Source organism: Jaculus jaculus, chromosome 2 (assembly GCF_020740685.1).
Source record: "Jaculus jaculus isolate mJacJac1 chromosome 2, mJacJac1.mat.Y.cur, whole genome shotgun sequence".
Lineage (NCBI taxonomy): Eukaryota > Metazoa > Chordata > Mammalia > Rodentia > Dipodidae > Jaculus > Jaculus jaculus.
In genome coordinates, this window is record NC_059103.1 from 212167612 (window position 1) to 212193517 (window position 25906).

Consider the following 25906-nt stretch of genomic DNA (forward strand, 5'->3'; position numbering starts at 1 on the left):
TTATTTCAGGCTCACAGTTCCATGGGAAGTTCCATAGTGGTGAAACAGAGAAAGTCCACCACCAAAAGCAAGAGCAAAAACCAGCATTTCAATAGCAGGGAACCCAGGCAGAACTCAGACTGCTCTCTGCATACCTTAGGCTGGAATTACAGATCCACCCCCAAACACGCCTAAGGGCTAGACCCTAGGACACACCCACCATGACACCTCCTCCAGCCAGGTGGCTGTAAATCAAGCTGGCATAAAATTCCTTTCCCTGAATCCACTGGGAAACATCCATTCAAACTACCACAGAAAGTCTCCCCACTAGCAGTTGTTTTCCCTTTTTATAAGCCTTAGGGAGGGAATTTACAACCTTACATAAACTTGCTGACTTCCAACGTCTCCTAAGCTTTCTTACTCCCTCCAGTAGGGAATGTTTCAATTTCTAATTAACATTGGTCAAAGTATGCCTTCCAACAGTTGTTTATCATTCCTATAACCTTCGGCAATGTGACCTTTTAAGCTTCAGGTCTCCCAGACTTGACTTCCATAATCTCCAGAGCTTCATTTCTCCATCCAGGAGGGAATATTTCAGTTTGAAGGAACTGGATATACAATACTGGAGACATTTTTTTTTTTTTTTTGGATATTTGGTGGTCTAATATGAAACATCCCAAGAGCCTTATACTCAATTGCTAGTTGATAAAACATTGCTGGAGGAGATGAATGACTAGGGTGGGCCTCGGGGTGTTGCACCCCAACTCTGCTTGCCTCAGCTAGCTCCCTGCTGTTACGGAATTATGATGCCCAGCTATCTGCTTCTGCCTTGTTCTCACCACCATGAAGAAGCTTCCTTTCAAACTCTAAGCTGGAAGTAAATCTTTTCCTTCCGTAAGCAGCTTCTGGTCAGGTGTTTTGTTCCAGCAACAATAGCATAATGGCTGCAGAAGGTTTCTATGATGGTGTTTTTGATAAGGTCTACATTAAATTTGGTGGACTTTCAGAGTAAAGGAGATTGCCCTCCTTTAAGTGAATGGGCATCACCTAATCAGTTGAATTGTTGACTAGGATAAAAGACTGACCTCTTTAGACCAAGAGAGAATTCCAATTCAAATGGAATTTGGACTTTAACAAGCAACAGCTCATCTCTGGGTCAGTGGCCTTGTAGCCTATGCTGAGGATTTTGAACTTGCCTCTGTAGCTCTGTAGTCATGTGAGCCAATTCATTGAAAAAAATATATAAATATAAAATCTTTGCCCAATTTTCCACATGACCACCTTAGTTTCCTTCATAGCATGTAGCATCTTCTATTTTATGTGACTTCACCCAAAGTGTAAGTAGAACTGTCTAGGCTCCTTCACGAATAAGTCAGCAATTGGCACAGAAGTTCTTTTGACTTACTCTATTACTCTGTTGGTCTGACATGACACACAGATGAGTTTAGAACTAAGAGGATAACAGCAGGGTCTTAAGAAACATGGATTATACCTTACTGGGAACATGAAAAGACACAGTCCATTACAGCAGGAATTAATGCAAGGAGAGATGTAAAGTGCACAGCCAAAGAGCAGTATTTGGAGGCAAGCATTCATATTTTTGGAAGTGCTTATTTACATGGTTCTTTGTCATTATAAAGCATGTGCATGAGCATTTTTTTTTTGGGGGGGGACTCAGGTTGACTCAGTTAACCAGGGAGGAAAGAGGTGATCTTTGTCATAAAAGATGAGGTTCAGCCTAGAGGGATGGCTTAGTGGTTAAGCACTTGCCTGTGAAGCCTAAGGACCCCAGTTCGAGGCTCAATTCCCCAGGACCCACGTAAGCCAGATGCACAAGGAGGCGCATGCATCTGGAATTTGTTTGCAGTGGCCAGAGGCCCTGGCATGCCCATTCTCTCTCTCTCCATCAGCCTCTTACTGTCTCTCTGTCCGTCACTTTCAAATAAATAAATAAAAATAAACAACAAAAAATGATGAGGTTCAAAGAACATAGCCCATACCATGTCACACTAATGCAGAATTTTAGGGTTCAGGAGGGGTCCCCCAGAATTTTCGAACCTCAAGTGTTTGGATTCTATAATATCTTTAAACAAATAATTGATAAAAATGAACTCAAGAATGATAATAAGTTGTTATTTATTAAGGGAGAAATAACAATTTGTGGGGTTTATTTAAGGGAAATTGAAATCTAAAAGAATGCTGGAGCAGAGTCATACGCATGTGGGAAGCAGGAAGCATGCACTTATGCTCAGCATAGTCCATGAGATCCATTTAGGAGAAACTGAGGTTTTTAGGGAATAAACACATGGAAGAGAGAATTTAGGAGCTTATATAGGGAGTTTTTAGAAAGAACACCCATAGCATCCACCCTCAGTTTGCCCATCGGAGAAAGTTAAAACGGCAAATGGTGACAATTTAAGGAAGAAGAGCAGAGAGAAAATATCAAAGAAGAGACTAGGACATTCAGAGGATAAATGAATAATAAAGAGAGCTCCACTTATGGTTACCTTGAGTTTAGAGCAATTACACAGATAACAGGCCTTGGGTTAGAGAAAGCACCCATGTGGCAGATCTTAGAGTGTAAGGAAAATACACATTTGGTAGATTCAGAGACCAGAGAAAAATCACGCATGTAATCAAAGTGGGAAATTATTCCAAACTATAAAACAGAGGTCAGCAGGAAGGTTCAGATCAAGAAACAGTGCTATGCTCTCCCACCCCCACCCAGCCAAGGTGTGTTGGAGCAGAGATGAGAGGGAATCCAGAGCGAGCTGCCACTACAATACACACAGAGTCACTCCAAGAGAGAAGGAGGGGCAGGAAGGCTGCAGCATCAGATCCAGGCATGCAAGAAGAAGATCTGGTCGGTTTACAGATTTGGAGGATAGACCTAAGGGCCGGCACACCTGTGCCATTTTATTTAGACAGCATGCTAGACTGGGTAATAGGGGCTGCTTTAGATAAATCTCAATCAGACATGAGTTCCTTTCCTGCCAAGAGTCCCATTTTTGTGCCAGGGCAAGGTGGCATGTGGGGTGGCATCTCCTGGTTCTCTTTGGGCCTTAATCTGTACCTGAAACTGCCTTTCTCCTACCCTCCTTCAACATGATGTTGGGATGCAGGTTGATGAGATCTGTCAGCATCATGAACTGCGCTTACCCAAGTTGCTCCATGATAAATTAAGCTTGGAGAACTGTGGAAGAAGTACCCTATTTGGATGGTCACATTGCACACTTACATTGAAGGTTATTTAAGAGCAATGGAGCTCTCATAATAAGCTTACATAATTTTCAATTCTTTTCTATTTTTTTTTTTTTGAGGGTGTCATGTGGTCCAGGCGGACCTTGAACTCACTATGTAGCCAAGGGTGACTTTGAACTTCTGATATTCCTGACTCCATCTCCGCAGTATTGAATTATGGCAGGGAGCATCACACACAGTGTATGCAGTGCTAGAGGTTGAGCCTAGGACTTCCTGCATGCTAGGTGTACACCCTACCAGCTCAGCTAAATCCAAAACATTAGACTCCGAATTCTTCTGCTTTAATAATATGTATTACCAGCAAGAAAAACTGGTACATTTGAGAAGAAGTTTGCAAGCTTTAGCTGATGATGTAACAGTGGGTTATAAAAGGATTGGAGTACATCATTTAAGTATATACTGAAGGTATACATAAGTTATGAAAATAATAGTAAAATGAATACCCACAATTTTAGCAACCAATTACTTATGCTCATAAATCTACCTACATTTGACCCTTAGCTTTTCATTTCAATCTTGACCTTTGAGAAGTGGTAACCACTAACTGAAATTTGCATTGATTCTCCCTTTCCCACAATCATATTTACTCACTATGTAACAATTTCTACATTCAATTTTGATTATGATATGCATTAAAGAAGACCTTGTGAGATTATTTGTTCTGTCTTAACCTTCATCTGTTTTAGTTCATTTGGCTGTGATTCATTTGTTGTCACTACAATGGTATATTTTATATTGCAAAGTTTCTGAAAATGTCTCCTGGTGAACATACAAAAGAGTTCCTCTGGGGCTGGAGAGACGGCTTAGCGGTTAAGTGCTTGCCTGTGAAGCCTAAGGACCCCAGTTCGAGGCTCGGTTCCCCAGGTCCCACGTTAGCCAGATGCACAAGGGGGTGCATGCGCCTGGAGTTCGTTTGCAGAGGCTGTAAGCCCTGGCACGCCCATTCTCTCTCTCCCTCTATCTGTCTTTCTCTCTGTGTCTGTCGCTCTCAAATAAATAAATAAAAAATTTAAAAAAAAAAAAAAGAGTTCCTCTGATTTATCAGCTGTAGACTTTTCTCTGGGCTCTATTCCTAGGATGGAAATTCCTCGATCATAGATTATGATGGTTTTTAACTTTATATTATAATACATATTTATTCATTATGAAGAGTTTTTATTATAAACTACCTCCAAAATCTAAAAAGAGAATGTACAATTGACCTACCTAATTCTGGAGTTTTGAAGACATAGATGTAGGTCCTAACCCTGGAAGATGGAAAAAGCCAAGAATGGGCAGGGAAGGTAAAATTCAAATAATATATGAATTAAGTAGATTTTAAAAGTGAGTATTTTGGTCATTGTTTTCTGTGATAAATACATGATTGTTTTGTTCTGCACAAGTATCAAGGCAGGTATCTTGTTTGATGAATGTCATAAGACAATGAACACTTTAATCATGTATGAATTCTTACACCTTCCAGTTCTGTGTGGCCATGGACTCAAAATTTTGTTAGAAATATCCTCCACAACTGAAGCCATATGCTTCATCTTTATCTATCACCCAGTTGGCTTGACCTCACTCAATTCTCAATACCATTCTTAAGAAAAGTGAATTGGAACAGACTGAGAAGGCATTATAATTCCTAGCATGTGTTTATGGAATATGCCATAAGCATATTCCCTCATCTGCAACTAACAAAAAGACAGTTCTTTGTTCTTCCACAGACTTCAGCTGTCAGTGTTTCCTCCTGTCTTTTATGAAGCCTGTGAGTGATATTTGATTATCAAGGTAGGAAAGAGTTATGACCAAAAGTGGTTTGTTGTAGCTTGTGTGCATTTTTTAAAAGTAGGAAAAACAATTTTATTTAAAATGGATAAGTAGAGATTTTTCAATAAAGGATAGAATAAAAGCAAAGAAATAAATGTGAGCTCAAAATTATGTCTATCTGCTTCCATCTTTCCTGCAATTATGACCAGTGAAAAGCTCTGTGCATGGAAACTATGAGAAAAGCAAAATAGTCTGATGTTTTGAAGATTGTTACAGGGATAAATGATTAAGTTATAATGTAGTTATCAAAAGAAATTCAAAACAAAAATAAATTGCATGAAAAAGTACTCATATTCACATCAAACTGAAATGAATATTCATCGTGGTTGGCTCAAACTCCTACTTGTCTAACTATAAATAGGAAGGACATTGGCCAGTGTGTGGAGAGAGCAGTAACAGTGCTCACGAGGTGACTGGCTGGGGTGGCTGCCAGAGATGCCTCTTCTGATCATTAGCTTCAGGATGGGAACCTCACATTTGCCAAAGCAAATATATGTTAACAAAAATATGTCCATGTGGGCTGGAAGATATGTGCTTAGAATGTAAAAAGAATTATGCTCTAGAATAAAAAGACTCTGATAGGAGATCAAGACAGCATCTCTGTATTACTATATTAGAGATTACATTCTTGCTGCTGTGGCAAATAACTGACCAAAAATAGCATAAGTAGTGGAAGGGTGTTTTTGTTCCGCTTAAGATTGAGGTTACAGTCCATCATTGCACATAAGGTATGACGGCCAAAGCCTGTGGGAGCTGGTCACCCTCCGCCCACAACAAAGACACAGAGGGTGACGAATGCTGCTGCTCACCCAGCACTCTCCTTTTATACAATCGGACCGAAGCCTATGGAATGGTGCCTCCCACAGGTCAGGATGGTCTTCCCACCTCAATTAGCCTAATCAAGATAATCCCTCACATCGTGTCCAGAAGTAAACCTACTGCACATTATCCCCCACAAGCATGCCCGAAGGTTCCTTTCTTCAGTGATTCTAGGTCCTGCCCATAAATACAATCAATAAAAAATTACATTATGATAGCCACTTCCCGAACACCTACTAAATGCTTGGAGTGGCTATAGGGATGCCTGCTTGGATCTCTACCTGTTTGTTTTTTTTTTCTTTTAACAGAGAGTAATGTGATGCTATTTGGCAGCCTCTGTCTGCCAACACATTAGGTTCTGCATCAGTTTTCCAGCTAAGATCTGAGGATTCTTATGCATTTCTCAGCTAATAATTGAGTATGGTGAGTCTTGCCTGAGTCCTGGCCATCACTATCCCGTATTCCACAGTGCCCCATAGATATGGTAGTCTTTCTAAGAGGCTCTTCCTACCTGATCACACTCTCTCCTCTAATGGCCTCTAGCCAACCATTTGCTTTCTTTGCTCATCTCACTTCCCAAATTTAGCTGAATCTTTCATTATGCTTCAAATAGACTATACAGAATGAAAAGGATAAGTTCCCTTATCACCTTAATGGGTGTCTATAATAGGCACTTTCCCCATCACTGAGAAGAGAAAAAAAAAAAAAAACCTGAAAAAAACAGCAATTTAAGGAAAGAAATGTTTCTTTGAGCTTATAGTTCCCGGTTGCAGTCAGTCACGCGGAAGGTGTGGTGCGGGAGCGTGCAGCAGGTGGGGCCACTCAGTGCACAGTCAGGAGACAGAGAAAGATGAACACTGCCACTTGGCTGCCTTTCTCCTTTATGTACAGTTCCAGATACCCAGCCGGCTCTACCCATTTAGGGTAGATCTTTTCACCTCAGATAACCTAATCTATAAAATTGCTCACAGACATGCCTAGAGATTTGTTTCCCTGGTCATTCTTTGTCCCGTAAAGTTGACAATATGAACCGTCAGGGCATCCCATTCTTTCTCATTGCTCCTATTTTAGAGATCAGCTTTGTCAAAGAACATAGAAATACTCAACATGACCTTATTTTACACCCCTTTTAGAAACAGAAAGCTTAAGTTATACTGAGTTTAGTATATATTGCTGATGTCCTTTTGACTCTCCTGTCACCATCTTAACAAGGTTGGCTCATTTAGCAGGACATTTTAAATGGCCTAAATCGTCAAGCTCATTCCTGACTACCCCTAGCCAAAGTGGGAAAATTTAATCCTGTTACAGTCCTTTATCAAGGATTTTGAGGGTCTCCAGTTGTAATTAATGTGAACAGTCCATTGCTAGTTTTGTTAAGACTGGCACTGGTTAAATATGACTCAACTTTCAGATGTTGGTTCAGGTAACACTACCTGAGAGAGGTCTTCCTAAATGGATGGACGGGACATTGTAGAAGTGTTTCATACTCTCAGAAAATAGAACAGAGAGTGTGAAGAATTCACACACAGCACTTTTTTTCCTTCCATGTTAGTTCCCCTTCTTAAATGAGCTGCTGTGGATATTGTAATCATTACTTGAAGGCCACATTTCACATAAAGGCGCACTCCTTGTTTACAGGTTTCAACAAATGCACCAGCCACCAATCCTCTGCTTCACTGTCACACAGAAGTCCCACTGACCTAACATCTTGTGCTCCACCAACTCAGCTCTCCTCCGCCTCCCCGTACCCCTAGTGACCACTGACCTCTTCACTGTCTCCACGGCCCACCTTCTCCAGAATGTCACACAGGCAGAAACTCACCACGCAGCCTTTAAAGACTAGCTTCTTTAGCAAATATGCATAAAAGGTTTACTAATGTCTTTTAGGGGCTTCAGACCTCATTTCTTTTTATTGCTGAATAATATTCCATTTATAGATGAATTAAAGTTTGTTTATCCATTCACTTTTTGAAGGTCATGTTGGGGGCTTCTAGTTTGGGTCATATCAATAATGCTGCTGTCAAACACCAGTGCAGATTTTCATGTGGACATAAGTTTTCACCTTCTCTGGGTAAATAGTCAAGAGTGAACATGCTGGGTTATAATGGAGGACTCTGTTTAACTTTTCAAGAAACATAACTGTTCTTGTAAAGTGGAGGTAACATTTTGTGTTCCCACCAGCAATGGACATTCTTGCATGTTCTCACCAGTACTTGGCATGCTTTTCAGATTTCAATGGTCAGTGTTTAAACTTGAAATTCTCTAAGGAAATCTACTTATCTATATCTCTTCACATTCATATTTGATAACCATGGATTATCTTTGTCAGGTAGCTGTCCAGATATTCTGCCTGTTTATAAATATGTTTGTTTTCTTATTGTACCTGAAATTGAAATTGAAAGAGTTCTTTTGTATAGGTTGAAAAAAAGTCCTATATGAGGGATATGTTTTATAGTTTTTCCAATTTAGTGACTTGCCTTTTCATTTTTCTTTATTCATTGAAAATTTTATGTATCCATATAATGTATTTTTAACAAATTCCTCTCCCATTATCTATTTTTGATCCCCCTTACATCCACCTCTCATTGAACCTATCCTTCCCAACTAGTCATCTTCCACCTTGCTGTTTCTCCTTTGTGTGTGTGTGTGTGTGTGTGTGTGTGTGTGTGTGTTCTACTGAGTCTTTATAGGGTCACCTATAATGGCACTGCTTGAGGATTATTTACCAGAGCATGTGGGTCCTACCATTTGCTATCCCACATTTTATTTTCTTAAGAGAGTCCATAACTGGGAAATAGCCATAAATTATACTGAAGTCATGTTTACAATGGATTGTGCTTTAATGGCATAATAAAAACTTATCAACTTATCAATAAACCCACTGAAATCATGTGACCATGGTGCTTTGTGTTTTGGAATGTTATTAGTTAAGAATTGAATTAATTTAATATGCATGGCCTATTAAAAGCCAATGATTTTGCTTCTGTTGGGAATAGTAGACCATCTCTTTTAAGAAACTTGTCCTTTTATCTGCAGTAAAAGAAAAATGTATATAGGAGCTGGAGAAATGGCTCAGCAGCTAAAGCATTTGCCTATAAAGCCAAAAGACCTTGATTCGATTCCCCAGGACTCTCACAAGCCAAATGCACAAGGTGGAACATGTGTCTGGAGATCGTTTTCAGTGGCTGGGAGACCATGGTGCACCCATTCTCTCTCTCTCTCTCTCTCTCCCTCTTTCTCTGTCTCTCTCTCTTTCCCTCTTTCTTTCTCTCTCTCTCAGATAAATAAATAAAAAATGGCTAGAGAGGCTGGGAAGATGACTCAGTATGTAAGAGCACTTGATGTGCAATCATGAGAACCTAAGTTTGACTCCCAGTACCCCTGAGTTAACCCAGGTGTGAACACACATGTCTGTAACACCAGTGCTGAAGAGGATGAAATAGGAATATCACTATCGCTTCCTGGACAGCAGGTCTGTCCAGAAAAAAGGAGTGAACTCCAGGTTAAATGAGAGACCCTATCTCAAGGAAATAAAGTGGAGAGAGCCATTTAGATACATGACATCCTCTGTATTTTCACGCACTTGCACACACACACACACACACACACACACACACACACACCACATATTGCATACACACACCTAGAGGTTGTGAATAGATATTTTTTTATTCCTTTATTATCCTTGTAATCCCCATGTGCTCAGTAATGATGGTCTCACGTTCATTCCTGATCTTCTGATGATCTTGGTAATTTAGATCTTTTCTCTGCTTTTCCTAGATTGCCTTATTAGCTATCAGTGTTATTGTGCTTTTCAAAAAAAAACTGCACTTGCTTTTCATGATTTCCTCCATTGTTCGCCTGGTTTCAGTTTCAGTTTGATTTCTGCTCTGCTTTTTCCTTCTATTTGATTTAAGTTTACATCACTCTTCTTGCCCTGTGTTCTGGAGTTGTCAGTTGAGATAATTGATTTTAGACATATTTCTTCTCTGTTGTATGCATTAAATGCTCCTGATTTCTTCTATGCTCTTCTATTTCACTGCAATTCTGTTTTGGGAAACTTGTATTTTTATGCTTCTCCAGTCTGGATGAATATATATTGCTTAATGGTAACAAAATCCAGGTTCGGTGAGTTGTATTTTTGTGTTTATTTAGATTACAATAGATTTTCAATTCTCTCAAGACTTCTTTGATTCACACGTCATGTGTGCTGTTTCATCTGCAGCTATTTTGGGATTTTCAGCTGTCTTTCTGGTATTAAGTTGAATTTCATTCTGTCCCTTGAGCATACTACTATTTACAGCTTTTAAAATATCCCAAGGTATGTTTTGTGATACTTAATGTGTTCTGTTTTGGTGAATGTTACATCTGAGTTTGAGAACAATGTGATCTCTAATACTATTGTGTTAGGAGTTCTATAAATATTAACTAATCTAGTTTAAAATTCATTCCCAATCTCTACTTTGGGGGGTCTGGGGAGATAACTCAGCAGTTATAGGCACTTGCTTGTGAAGCCTGCTTACCCAGCTCTAATCCTCCATTTGACCAATGTAGAGCCAGATGCAGAAAATGGTACATGTGTCTACAGTGTGTCTACAGCAGCAAGAGCCTCTGGTGTGTGCACATACACACACACAATCACACACACACACAACCACACACACAACCACACAGGCATAAGCAAATAAGTAAAATTTCTATTTTTATGGCCAGTACATCAACATATCATTTATTTTGATATTTTCAACTTATATCCTATAATCTTCTGCCTCCACAGCTAGAGTGATGGGGTTATAGAAAAGCCACTATACCCTATTTTGTCAGTTCCAGGGAGCAAAGCCAGAGCTTCATTATAAACACCTACAAAGTAATTTTTAACAAGATCCCCTCCCATTATCTATTTAAGATCCTCCCTCCATTCCCCTCCATTGAACCTATTCTTCCTAACTAGTCCTTCTTCTACCTTGCTGTCTCTCCTTTATTTTCCGTGTGTGTGTGTGTGTGTGTGTGTTTGTGAGTGAGAGAGAGAGAGAGAGAGAGAGAGAGAGAGATCTACTGAGTCTTTACAGGGCCATCTACAATGGCACAAGGTAGCACATGCATCTGGAGTTCTGTGGGTCCTGGACAATGGAACCTGGGTCCTTTGGCTTCACAGGCAAACGCCTTAACTGCTAAGCCATCTCTCCAGCCCTCAAATATATTTATTTTTATGTAAAACGATATGTGACGATGTAGAATGCACTACAAACAGGACAGCAACAACAGGCCTGAGGAAGAACAAAATCATCTGTAATAAAACCCAGCACTTTAAAGTAAGGTCAAGCCATCCCTTAATAGAAGTTCAACCTCTTAGTGTCCCATTGTCAAGAACTTTAGTCATTTATCATTTGTTTTATTCATGATGTATTAATTTTTTGGACATAACTATGGAAAATAATCTTTTACATGTCACTAAACACAGGGAACTTGTGACAGTCTTTATTTCATATGCCTAGAAGTAAAGGTGACTAATTTTATATATCTCTATCTATCTTTGACATTTCTAGGTATGGTCAAATTACTTATGAAAGTAGTTTGACAATTTAAACTTTTACAAACCATGATAAAAATATATCTATATACATATGTTGTTCCTGACCTTTATCAACATTTATAAGAGTAAGACATTTTTATTTTTTCCAGTTTAGTAGGATTCTTATTTGATTTCATTAACCTCTTCTAACTTCGTGTTATTGCTTTCTTGTTTTGTAATAAATTCTGTATCATTTTTAAATTTTTGTTTATTTTCATATTTTTATTTGAGAATGACAGTCAGAGAGATAGAGAGGGGGAGAGAGAGAGAGAGAGAGAGAGAGAGAGAGAGAGAGAGAGAGAATGGGTGTGCCAGGGCCTCTAGCCACTGCAAACGAACTCCAGATGCATGTGCCCCCTTGTGCATCTGGCTAACGTGGGCCCTGGGGAATTGAGCATCAAACCGAGGTTCTTAGGCTTCGTAGGCAAGCGCTCAACCACTAAGCTATCTCTCCAGCCCAAATTCTGTATCTTTATATTGCCTCAAAATTATATTTTTAAAAATGAAGCTTAAGTTAGGCCTAGAAAATTATATATATTTCCCATTCATTCAATATTTATATAGAACTAAACTTTGTTTTAAAATCAGCCATGTGTTATTTAATTATTATGTAATATAAATATTTGAAATACACATTATATTTATTTTTATATTCTTTTTGGGGGTGGGAAGGTTTTTATTTTGGCTTATAAACTCAAAGGGAAGCTTCAAGATGGCAGGGGAAAGCATGTTATGAGCAGAGGCTGGACATCACCTCTGTCACAGCAGGTAGAAAACAGCAGCAAGAAAGTGAGCCAGATTCTGCAAGAGGGAATTGGATATAACACCCCTAAGCCCACTCCAAAAATACAACTTCTCCAGCAAGGATCCACCTCTCAAATCACCATCAGTTGGGGACCAAACATACAGAACACATGAGTTTATGATTGAAACCACCACGGGGCCTCTGCTTCAAAAATCCTCCTATGGCCTCCTCTTCCTCAGTTCATACCCCACTTTACATTCTTTTTCTTTTCTTGTTTTTTTTTGGGGGGGGGGCTTTTTGCGGTAAGGTCTCACTTTAGCTCAGGCTGACCTGGAATTCACTATATAGTCTCAGGGTGACCTCGAACTTACAGTTGTCCTCCCGCCTCTGCTTCCCAAATTCTGAGATTAAAGGTGTGCACTACCATGCCCAGCTCACTTAACATTCTTTTTTTGTAAAATATTTTTATTTATTTATTTGAGAGCTACAGACAGAGAGAGAAAGAGGCAGAGAGAGAGAGAGAGAGAGAATGTGTGCACCAGAGCCTCCAGCCACTGCAAAAGAACTCCAGATGCATGCGCCCCCTTGTGCATCTCGCTAACAGTGGGTCCTGGGGAGCCTCCAACTGGGGTCCTTAGGCTTCACAGGCAAGCACTTAACTGCTAAGCCATCTCTCCAGCCCATCACTTCACATTTTTAAAAATTATTTTGTTCACTATTATTTATTTGAGAATGACAGAGAGAGAGAGAGAGAGTGGGTGGGGAGAGAGAGAGAGAGAGAGAGAGAGAGAGAGGGAGAGAATGGGTGTGCCAGGGCCTCCAGCCACTGCAAACGAACTCCAGACACATGCGCCCCCTTGTTCATTTGGCTAATGTGGGTCCTGGGGAATTGAGACTGGAACCAGGGTCCTTAGGCTTCACAGGCAAGCGCTTAACCACTAAGCCATCTCTCCAGCCCCACTTTACATTCTTAATGCCTTTTCAGACCAATTAAAAATCATTTGAAAGCTGGGCATGGTGGTGCACATGTTTGGTCCCAGAATTCAGGAGGCTGAGGTAGGAGGATTGCCATGAGTTCAAGGTCAGCCTGGACTACAGAGTGAGTTCCTGTTCAACCTGGGCTAGAATGAGACTGCCTCAAAAACACCAAAAAAAAAAAAAAAAATTACAAGTTGAGGGATGATAGCTCAACGAGTAATATTTTTATGTTCTTATCCCCAATTTATAGAATATAAGTGTATTTTAAGGATATAAAAATGTTTCTAATGTCACACAAGTTCATTGGTACACAGTTTGTTGGTTGTAATCAGAATGATCGCGGCAAAATATATTGGAAGTCACTATTTTTTTTTAAATTTTTTAAAATTTATTTATTTGAGAGCGACAGACACAGAGAGAAAGACAGATAGAGGGAGAGAGAGAGAATGGGCGCGCCAGGGCTTCCAGCCTCTGCAAACTAACTCCAGACGCGTGCGCCCCCTTGTGCATCTGGCTAACGTGGGTCCTGGGGAACCGAGCCTCGAACCGGGGTCCTTAGGCTTCACAGGCAAGCGCTTAACCGCTAAGCCATCTCTCCAGCCCGGAAGTCACTATTATTTAATACTAAAACCATAGCACTTTCTCCAAGGTTCAGTTCTGTCGACATGTGGTTAGGAAAAAAAGTAGCCACCCATTCAAGTCTCTAGTATAACTCTATAAGTACATGAGCTTCATTAATTGAATGATTAATTTGATACAAAATTCTGAGAATTTCATACCCCATTCACTAACACATACATGTTTACACAACTTTAAAAAAATAAGTCTTTTTTTTTTTTCATTTTGTTAGGGCTATTCGTTAGGCCATTTTCAAAACACTACTCAGTCCAGGTGCGGTCCTATAGCTATACATATGTATATTTTTATTTACCTGCTTTTAATGTAGGAATTTTTTTTAAAAATGTTTATTTATTTACTTCTGAGAGACAGGGAAAGAAGCAGATATATTGAGGGAATGAGCACTCCAGGGTCTCTAGCTGCTGCAAATGAACTCCCAATACATGTGCCACCAGCTCATAGGGGTTCTAGGGAATCGAACCTGTGTCCTTGTGTTTTGCAGGCAAGCACCTTAACCACTAAGCAATCTCTCCAACTCAGGAATTTTTTTTTTTATCTTCTCAAGTTCTAGTAAAAATAACTATGAGCTTATACTTTCATGCATAAGTTCCTAAAAATAAGACCATGGGAAAATCAACCTATTAAAATTTAAGTGACCTTCCAAACCAGATTTGTATGGGTACAGTATACATTCATCATCTTTTTATTTATAAGGGGCATAATTTTTGTGTGTGTGTGTGTGTGTGAAGTATGCTGGTTAGAGTCCCCAGTGAGTAAAGTATGCTGTCTAAGTGAAAACCATTATGAGAAGCCTCTGTCGTTATGGAAAAAGCCTATTTGAATGCTGAAATGCAACATTCTATCTCCTTTTCTCATCTTGGTGTGGGATTTTAAATGTAAATTACTCTGGAATATAAATGTCTGTATTTGTCAAGCTGAGAAGAATGAGTTGTTACACCGTGTGCAGAGGTGCTTGTTCATGGATGACACCAGCTTTGTGTTCACGTATCTATCAACTGGGATTCATGTAGTTACATTCAGAGTTGGAGAAGGCAGATGGATTTTGCAGGCCTGTTATGGTTTTGATGGAGAATGAAATAATCTTAACAAAAAGACTAAAATTAGAGTTCTGAATTTCATCTGGGTTTTTAATAGGTGTGGTAAACAACATAATGTTGAAACACAATTGTGTTCCCTTTCAATTTGTTTTAAAACTGGAGAGGCAAGTGGATTACAGATAAATAAAGGATGTGGCATTTTGTTTTTGAGCATGAAAATTCTCCCTGATGATCACAGACTGCTTTATTGGATAACCTCCCTCTGAGGCTGATGCATACTACAGCAATAGATTCATTTGCATGGACTGTTGGAGATTGAATGTCACTTTAAACGTTCATCATTACAGTGATTTGCCAAGTATTTCTCCAAGCATTGCACTCTGTGGGAATTGTCTCACCATGTCTTTGAGGCAATTCTCTAACAATTGGATCTGAGGGTAGAAAAAATATTGTTTTGAAAGTCTATCTACTCCTGGGTTGGTTTTATTGTCCCAAAAATGTATACATAAAATTGAAAAGCAAGCTGACTTTTATTTAATGCTAGTGGGTATGTTTAGAAATGAGTAATTGTGTGACCAGGGGTAGACCTCAGAGGATGAAATATATTAATGACTATTAACTTCCAATGAATTCAGAGATCTGGGAAAACCCATTACCATATCTTCTATGTTAGTTATAGGAATGGATTTGAAATGTGTCCCCACTTTCTAATTGTGTAGGTACTTATGTAATATGTGGATTTCCCATCCCCAGTCAAGAAACTCTGCATCAGTAATTCTGAGGCAAAGTTCAGGCCCCTGTGTTTTATTTTTATTTTGCACCACAGTTTGGGAGATGGACTGTGATTTCCACTGACAAAAGTATTGATGGACTCTTCCTGTTTCCTAACCTCTACAAAATTGTTTTCTCCTTCACTCTCTTTTATGACTGTAAAATTGCATTTCTCAATATGATGAAAAGGCTGCCTACCTATACCAGGAAGTTGAAAGAATTTGATGTTTCTGTAAGTTTATCTAAATTCTCAGGATTCGGTGACTCCCTCAATGTGTGGTATGGATAAGTCAAGTTGGTTTGTGACAAGAGTACTTGGACTATAAGATCAGTGTTGAATGAACCTCAAAATGCATGCTAGTTCTTATGGATCATGATAAGGATTCTTCCAAAATTCCTATGTGATGACACAACTATACCATTCCTGAGGTATAGAGGCTCCTTCCAAAGCAATAGGAAATGAAGACATTAAGTAGTCTGTTAGCTCTTATTAAATGTCCCATGACTGAACACTGTCTCAGTGTGGACATCTGTAAGGTAAAGATCCTTAACACAGATGTGACTTTGGAGTTAAGAGTTTGGACAGCATACCATCTCCTGGATGGGTGAGGGATGTGTGCTGGAGCCATACTAACTGGCATAGCAACTTCCTGAAGATGACCAGGAGTGGGTGCTGGCGGTTTGTACCAACAAGCTTTGAATTCTCAACAGTGTCCTTAGTGGACAATTTCTATGGTGTTTTCTGAAAATTACTGTAGTTCAAGTATTTTCAACCTGTTGGAATTCATTTATGTTGAAAGCAAGTCCTGTTTATAACAGGCCTATGGTTTATGGTTCTAGACAAATAGGAAATCTTTCCAAATCAAGGAGTTTTCTGTTATTTGTGGTCAGAGGTGGGGTTTATAGAATAATTAGAAGAAAAATTTTAATTTAAATCTAATACTCTGAGATGATATCAAGAATAAGAAAACACATAATTCTATTAATATTTCCAAAACCATGCCAAAACTTATTGCTATGAGTACATGTAATAAGAATGTGGTTGAACAGAATTGATTTCAAGATTATGCATAACCTTTGCATTTACTATGTGTGACTCTTTTTAAAAAAGTTCCATTTATTTATTTATTTGAGAGCAACAGACAGAGAGAGAAAGAGGGGAGAGAGAGAGAATGGGTACACCAGCGCCTCCAGGCACTACAAATGAACTCCAGATGCATGCACCCCCTTGTGTATCTGGCTAACATGGCTCCTGGGGAATCGAACCTTGAACCAGGGTTCTTAGGCTTCACAGGCAAGTGCTTAACAGCTAAGCCATCTCTCCAGCCCTATGTGTGACTCTTTGAGATGGAAATTATCCTCCTTCTTTCTTTATTTTTTTTAATGTTTTTTTTTCATTTTTATTTATTTATTTGAGAGTGACAGAGAGAGAGAGAGGGAGAGAGAGAGAGACAGATAGAGAGGGAATGGGCGTGCCTGGGCTTCCAGCCACTGCAAACGAACTCCAGACACGTGCACCCCCTTGTGCATCTGGCTAACGTGGGTCCTGGGGAATCGAGCCTGGAACCAGGGTCCTTAGGCTTCACAGACAAGTGCTTAGCCACTAAGCCATCAATCTAGCCCTGAGATGGAAATTTTAACAAACAACTATTCAAAGGAAACATTTTTTTTTCCTTTCTCTCTGTTCTATTTTCTTTAGCCCTATCATATGTACAGATATTGTCATTTTACAGAGTGAGGAAATAAGATCTCCATCCCATATAATTTTTCTGGGTCATTGGTACTTAGTCATATTTTAGGAATTCTGCTTCCTCTTTTTAGTAGCTTCCTTTTTTTATTAAATAGAAACTTTGTATGGACAAAGCATGCAGTGATAACATCATTTCCTTCCTCCCTACCCCCACCTCATTGAGGGCCCTCCTCAGTGGGATTGCTGATATTCACCATGGAGTTGAAATCCAGAAGCTGCTGAAAGCTCAAGACTTAAAGCACACCCACTAAGGCTCAGAAGAGGGGGAAGAAAGAATGTACCAGGCACAGGGTAGGAGGGAACATCCAGAGGCAGCTCCCTCCCCCACAATGACTGACTGCTTCTCTAACAACTCATAGCCCACAACTCCATTTTTACAGAGTCATTTCACCCATCATCCCTTCATTTACTTCAGAGAGTGTTATCCATAACTTATTTGCATATTTAACTCCACAGCATATTAATATGTTGACAGTGGGCACATTGTTCAAATATCCCAGGGGTTTTGTGACTTCTCATTACTTCTGTCTGCCCTTCACATTGCTTATCACTTTGAGTCAGGTTGCTTGAGGTGGCAGGTCTGTAATGAAGTCACTGTGCACAGAATATCTTGCTCTATGATTACCAATAAAATATGTATTTTTACCTCTACTGTGTATTCTTTATTTGCAGACTTATTTACTAAGGACCCATTTAAATATAAGGTTCAAGTATACATCCATTCTAGTTTTCACATTAGCACATGGACTCAGGAACTCCTCTTCTGGGTTCTTGAGTTGCCAATAATGATATTCAAATTATAATATCCACCATTATTGAAGGTTTGTTGTATGTCAGGATTTTTTTTATATATACAGTGAATGTCTGTTGTCATATTAATCCTTCTAACTATCCTACAAAGTAAATGTGATTAGAAACCCCATTGGAAGAGGAATGTGAGATTTGGAAAGTTTAACTGACTCAAGGTGATCCAGTTGGCAAGGGAAAAAATGAACCCTAAACTCAGGCTGACTCCAGAGTTTACAATTATCATAACTTCATGACCTCCCAGGATTCAGAAGCATCTCTGACACCTTGTACTTTATGCACCTCTATTGTGCACTGAATGTCATTTGATGCCTTCAAAAATTATGTGAGGCCATAAGGAATAATAAATACCAGTTTCTGTGTGTGTGTTTTTTGTGTGCATATATTTTTCTTTTTTAGCCTCCAAATATATCAAGTGGAACTACAGTCATAAATTTGTGAGCGCTCAATTTAAAGTCATAAATTTGCAATCAGAATTTCCTCATCCTGCATGATGTAGCTCACTTAACTGGAGCTCAGGCTGAGCTTGATGTAGAATTGTATCCAAATTAGTTATGAACAGCAAGGAAGAAAAGAGAGAGATAAATTTCAACCACAATGAAGAGAAAACAATATACAACAAAGTTAAATATTTCTTGGATTTTTTATTTCTGAAAAATCATTTTAATTATTATACAATGAATGGAATATTTTTCTGGAAGCAAGACTCTCACAGAGACCAAAACAGTTATATTCAGTTGTCTTTCCTTGATTAGACTTCTATGGAAAAATAGGTCATTCACATGAAAGATTAATGCATTTCTCAAATAATGAATGTAATGATGCTGGTAATGATAATGAAAAATGCCTACTACTCAACTCAAGACAACAAATATCCTCAATTCCTTTGAAATCCCCCACAGTTCTGCAACTATGGCCACTTCTGAACACCAATTTACTATTGGTCCGTCCCTTCCGTCTTGCTTTTGTGAATTTTTCAATTGTGTACATGACTATAGAGAACTGACATCAAATTTTGATCCTTTGATCACTTTATATTTGGTTATTACCATAATGTTAAGAAATTACACCATTTTAAACTTTGGGTAACTAAACTCTTTCTTATGTACTTTTCTGTTGTGTTCTTTCTTTAAATGTTTTGAGACTTGTGTATGTTGATTGTGAGTTTGAGGTTCGTTCTTTATTCTGTTGTTATTTTATTGCATGAATATCCACACTGTCTTCATGAGTTCTATAGATGGATATTTGGATGAATGTAGGTAGTTTTTGTTGCTTGGTTGTATTGTATTGTATTTATTGTGTGAGAATATTCCAGGGGCTGACTTCTCATGCATAGGGACACAATAGTCTAGGTCACACAACTGGGCATGGGATCAGAATCCTGGGCTGCAGAGAATGGATGTCACGATCAGTAAATGCTGAGGTGTTCTCCAGAGTGGCTTTACACTCATGTAGTCTGGGCTGGAGAGATGGATTAGTGGTTAAGGAGCTTGCCTGCAAAGTCTAAGAACCAAAGTTTGGTTTTTCAGGTACATGGGGCTGCACATGCATTTGAAGTTAGCTTGCAGTGGCGGGAGACGCTGGTGCACCCATTCTCTCTATCTTTTTCTTTCTCTCTCTCTCTCCCTTTCTCTGTCTCTAATAAATAAATAAAAACTTTATAAAAAGTAGAATCTGCATAGCAAAGGATGATGGTTTCCATTTTTTACATCTTTATTAATTTAATATTTATTTAATATTTATTGATTCATTCATTTATTTATTTATTTGAGACAGAGAGGAAGAGAGAGGGAGATGGGGGCAAGGGAACGCAGAAGTGATGGAATAAGACTGCCAGGGCCTCCCAACTGCTACAAATGAACTCGAGATGCATGTGCCACCTTGTGTATGTGGTTTACATGGGTCCTGGGAAAATGAACCTGAGCCCTTAAGTTTTGCAGGCAAATGCCTTAGCCACTAAGCCATCTCTCCAGCCCATTTTTCACAACTTCATCAATCAGTAATGGATAGATAGATGATAGAGAGATAGATTAGATAGATTAGATAGACATATGATAGACAGTAGAAAGATAGAAAGAAAACTGATAGATTTATATTCAGATTCAATATTTGAGAGGAATTATGAAATATTTGCCTTCTATATCTAGTTTATTTTATTGAGTAAAATAATTTCAAATGCGTGTCATCCGTTTTTATCGTCTTGCGTTTTTAGTGTTTCTTGTGTTATAATGTATATATTTTTGCATCTTGGATTAAGTTAATGCTTGGATTTTCTAGCTAGCTGGGTATTCTTAGCTGTATCAATTGATTTGATGTTATATATTTTCAGGGTAGGAGCTTAAGGTGTTAGGTGTGACTCTTAAGACTCTCAGAGTATCTACAAAGGTGCTCCTAGGGGTTGAGTTTCCCTGCTATGGGAGTACTCAAGCAGGCTGAGTGGAATAAAATACAAGTAGATTCTAAGAGTAAACTAAACACTATACCCATTCAATCAAAAACAGCCCCAAGTATGTATGCCAGAGTAGTTATTATAACAAGCAGATCCTTTATCAACATAGAGGTTAAGATTTCTGGTCTGTTGAGGGATCCAAGTCAGCTTGTGACCAAGTGAGACCCTTCCCTGGTGCAATCCCAGTTACCTTGGATGATTTTGACTGATCAAGTTGCTGCCTGGGTCGTCGGGCTGCTGTTCTGATTTCTGGAGCTGGGCACTGGTTTTTCCTGTGGGGCAAACCGAGCCTGGCAACTGTGGCCCTGCAGATCAGCACCCCTGCTGCTGGAACTGCTGCTGCTAAAGCTGCCTCTGCTGGGTCTGTCAGCAGCTAAAGCTGATGCTGCTGGGCCCACTGCTGCTGCCGCCTCTGCTACTGCTGCTGCTGTAGCTGCTACTTCTGGAGCTACTGCTGCTGCTGAAACTGCTGCTGCTGGGTCCACTGCCGCTGCTGCCACTGAAGCTGCTGCTGCTGGGTCTGCCGCTGCTGCTGCTCCTGGGTCTGCTGCTGCTGCTGGGGCCACTGTTACCGGTGCTGCAGGTGCTGATGTTGCTGCCGAACTCTGCTCCTGCTTGGGTCCCGCTGTCAGCTCAAGTTGTCGTGGCCGGGTCCCAGGAAGCTGCTCTGTTCACTGGAGCTGGGCTCGGGCGGTAGGGGAGGGGAGGGAGCCGCAGCTGCTCTGGATCTCTCACTGTTCCACGTGTGCTTCTACCTCGTGGTCTGCTCCTCCGCTGCTCGCTGCCGCTCTCCCCTCACGTTTCCTGAGTTGCGGAGAGCGCGGTGTGAGGGGAAGCGCCCACACCTGGCTTTTCCTGCGGCTGGAGCTGAGCCTGGCAGCTTTCTGGTGCGCCCCGCCACCGCGGCGGTTGGCGGAGCTGCGGGGGCCGCTTTTGCTGGCCTGTGCGGGCTCTGGATGCTCTGGATCTCTTCTACTTCTCCGCTGCCGCTTCAATTTCCTATACACCTCACTTTTTAGTAAAAGTGTGTATTTTGCTGAGATTTTTTGGTCTTTTTTCCCCCAGGCTGCTTTGGCGTGGTACCTACGCCACCATCTTAACCAGAAGTCCTGTTTTTATCCCTTCCAATGACATAATTTCATCCTCTTAATGGCTGAAGGAATTTCTTCTGTGTATAAGTACATATTTTTATGGCCCTTAATAACATATTAAGATAGAAAGGGAACTAGCTAGTACTGGCTGCCACTGCGGAGGACCATGTACTCCCATCCAGACTGGGGCCCTTTAAAACAGGCTGTGATGTCAGGATAAAAAATGTAGATGGAAATGATCAATGCTAATAGTCACATGTGGTCACACCAACGTTTCTTACTTTAGTCATGTTAGTTTTCCTCTCTTCTGGGGTTCAGTGAAAACATATTCTCAACTTCTTCTATAGTGAATGGAGCCAAGTGACTAGTTACACTCAGTGAAAAGCAAATCACAGCAAGCCAGCACTTTGAACTCTTCGTGCATGTCTCGTGTGTTTCTCTTATTCTTAGTTATTGCCTCTAACTTTGCAAAGTGCTATGATCAGAGTGGCTGAGGACGCTGGAGCTGCCGCCATCCTGGGGCCAAAGGCAGAAACTATGTGGAACACAATATGAGCTGACAATGAAACATCTGTGATCTTTAAGATGTTATGAATTGATAACTGGTGCTACCACATGGCCTTCCTATCCTATTACAGGATGATTTTGGAGTACAGAAATCTCTAAGCTCCTGTGACTAGTGTCATTATCTATAGCCATGTTACCTTAGGAGTCTATTTCAGTTATTAATTAGTTATTAAATGTTATCCAGCATCATAAGATGCAATAGTCACAATACTAACACATATTCACATGATAAATTCATATATCAGTAGATAAAATCTACTTTATTCTTCCAAAATCTCTATGAGACAGGTATCACTATTATTGCAAGATTATGGATCAAGACCAGCAAGAAAATACACATTGAGGGCTGAACATATGGCTTAGCAGTTAAGATGCATGCCTATGAAGCCTAAGGATCCAGGTTCAATTTTCCAGGCCCCATGTAAGCCAGATGCACAAGGTGGCACATGCATCTGGAGTTTGTTTGCAGTGGCTAGAGGTCCTGGTGTGCCCATTTTCTCTCTCAATCTCCCTCTTCCTCCTCACTCTCTCTGTCTCTAATAAGTAACTTTTTCTTAAAAAAGAAAATACAAATTGAAATTATACAGATACCAAAAGATAAAGTTCCTGTCCATGTTTTATCTGTACACAGCAAACAGAACAAAGAAGTGACAAAGAGTCCAGTCTTTGAAAATACACAAATCTGAGTTGAAGGACTAACTTCTGCCATTTATAATCAATAAGCTACTGAGTAAGCCATTTAACCTCTCAGAGTATCAAGTCCAAGATTGAAAAGGAGAGATCAAGTTATCATTATTTGCAGATGATATGATTCTAGACATAAAGGACTCCAAAGACCGGTAGAGCTGATAAACACCTATATCCATGTAGCAGGATACAAAATAAACACACAGAAATCATCAGTAGCCTTCCTATATGCTAACAACAAACACACAGAGGATGAAATCAGTGAATCACTCCCATTCACAGTTGCATCAAAAATAGTAAAGTATCGTGGAATAAACCTAACCAAGGACATGAAGGATCTCTACAATGAAAACTTTAAAACACTCAAGCAAGAGATTGCAGAAGACACTAGGAAATGAAAAACATCCCTTGTTCCTGGATTGGAAGATTCAATATTGTGAAAATGGCAATATTAGTCAAAGCAATCTACATATTTAAAGCAATACTCATCAAAATTCCAATGGAATTCTTCACAGAAACAGAAAAAAAATCTAAAAATTCATTTAGAAGCATAATAAACCTCAAATATCTAAAACAATTTTGAGTAACAAAAATAAGGCTGGTGGTATCACCATACCTGATTTTAACCTATACTACAGAGCCATAGTAACAAAACAGCATGATACTGGCACAAATTCAGACATGTAAATCAAATGAACAGAATAGAGGACCCAGGTGTAGTTCTGGGTAGCTATAGCGACATGAGCTTCAATAAAAATGCCAAAAATACTCATTGGAGAAAAAACAGCCTCTTTAGCAGATGGTTCTGGGAAAACTGGGTGTGTATCTGTAGATGAAAATAGATTCTTATCTCTCTTCATGCACAAGAATTGAGTCTAAATGGATCAAAGACCTTAATATCAGACCCGAAACTCTGAAATTTCTAGAGGAGAAAGTAGGGGAACCCCTTCAACATATTGGTCTTGGCAAAGACTTTCTGAATATAACCCCAATTGCTCTGGAAATAAAACCATAGATCAATGGCTGGGACTTCATGAATTGGAAAGCTTCTGTCCTGCAAAAGGACACTGTGAATAAAGCAAAGAGGCAACCTCCAGAATGGGAGAGGACCTTTGCCAGCTATGCATCTTTTGGAGGACTAATATCTAAGATATACAAAGAACTCAAAAACTAAATAATAAGAAATCAAACAAGCCAATTAAAAAATGGGCTATGGCACTAAATAGAGAGCTCTCAAAAGAAGAAATACAGGGCTGGAGGAGAAACATCTTAGTGGTTAAGATGTTTGCCTGAAAAGCCAAAAGATCCCAGTTTGATTCTCCAGGGCCCACATAAGCCAGATGTACAAGGGGGTGCATATTTCTGGAGTTCGTTTGCAGTGGCTGAAGGCCCTAGCGCACTCATTCTCTCTTTGTCTCTGTCTCTCTTTCTTTCAAATAAATGAATGAATAAAATATATTTAAAAAGAAATACAGGTGGCATATAAACATCTAAAAAGTGTTCTACATCCCTAACTATCAGGGAAATGCAGATTAAAACTACATTGAGATTTCATCTCAATCCTGTCAGATTGACTACCATCATGGAAATAAATGACCATAAATGCTGGCTAGGATGCAGGAAAAGAGGAACCCTTCTGCACTGTTATTAGGAATGCAATCTGCCCTAGCCCTTGTGGAAATCAGTATAGAGGTTTCTAAGATAGCTAAAAATAGATGTACCATATGACCCAGCTATAGCACTCCTAGGCATATAGCCTAAGGATTTGTCTTTCTACCTTAGAGATACCTGCTCAAACATATTTCTTGCTGCTCTATTCACAATAGGTAGGAAATGGAACCAGCCTAGATGTCCCTCAACTGATGAGTGGATAATGGAGATGTGGCACATTTACACAATGCAGTTCTACTCAGCAGTAAAGAAAAATGAAATTATGAAATTTTCAGGAAAATGGATGGATCTGCAAAGGATTATACTTAGAGAGGTAACCCAGGTCCAGAAATCCAAACATCAGATATTTTCTCTCATATGTGGATCCTAGCTGCAAATGATTGGACTTCTATGTAAGTAAGAATACAACTCAGCAGCAGAGGCCAGTAAGCTAGAAAAGGGATATAAAGAGAATAGAAAGGGAGGGACAGGGAAACTTAATATGATGGTATTGTATATATGCAAGTAGAAGAACAGATTAATGTGGTTGAAAAGGCCTAAGTGAGGTCAGGGGAAGAGATTGAGTAAAGGGAAGGTGGAGGGAGGGCTAATCAAAATCTAAGGCGATTTATTTATATAATAAGTCATATAGAAACCTACTTCTTTGGACAATGGAACACTCAGAAGCCATAGATTGTTATTAGAAAATTTTCATTGCCAGGGATGGGATACCTTCCAGTTAGTTGTTGGCCATTACAGGCCATTGCCAAGGCTCTTGGTTTCCCACCAGAAATAGATGGTAAGACCCTATTGCTGAAGACTCCACATACTTGGGCTGCAAGGCCACTGAGAAATCCTGCTGACCTTACCTCAAACGACAAAACAAGAATTCATTTTATAAAGGTATTAAGTGAGATAATGAGTGAAGTTTTGTTGTTGTTGTTGTTTGTTTGTTTGTTGTTTTTTATGGTAGGATTCACTCTAGCCCAAACTAACCTAGAATTCATTACATAGTTTCAAGATGGCCTAGAACTCATGGCGATCCACCTACCTCTGCCTCCTGAGTGCTGGAATTAAAGGTAGGGTGCCACCATGCCTAGCTCCTGTGATGTTCTTAATATGGGATTTGACATGTAGGAAGTCTACCATAGGTAATCTTTTTTGGTTTTCATCAACATCATAATGGCAAATTATCTTTATGTCACCTGTGTTTTCAATATCAGAGCACATTTTGTTGCAGACATTTACATCTTATTGTCATCAGGGTTTAGTCTGGGGACCATATCATTTGCACG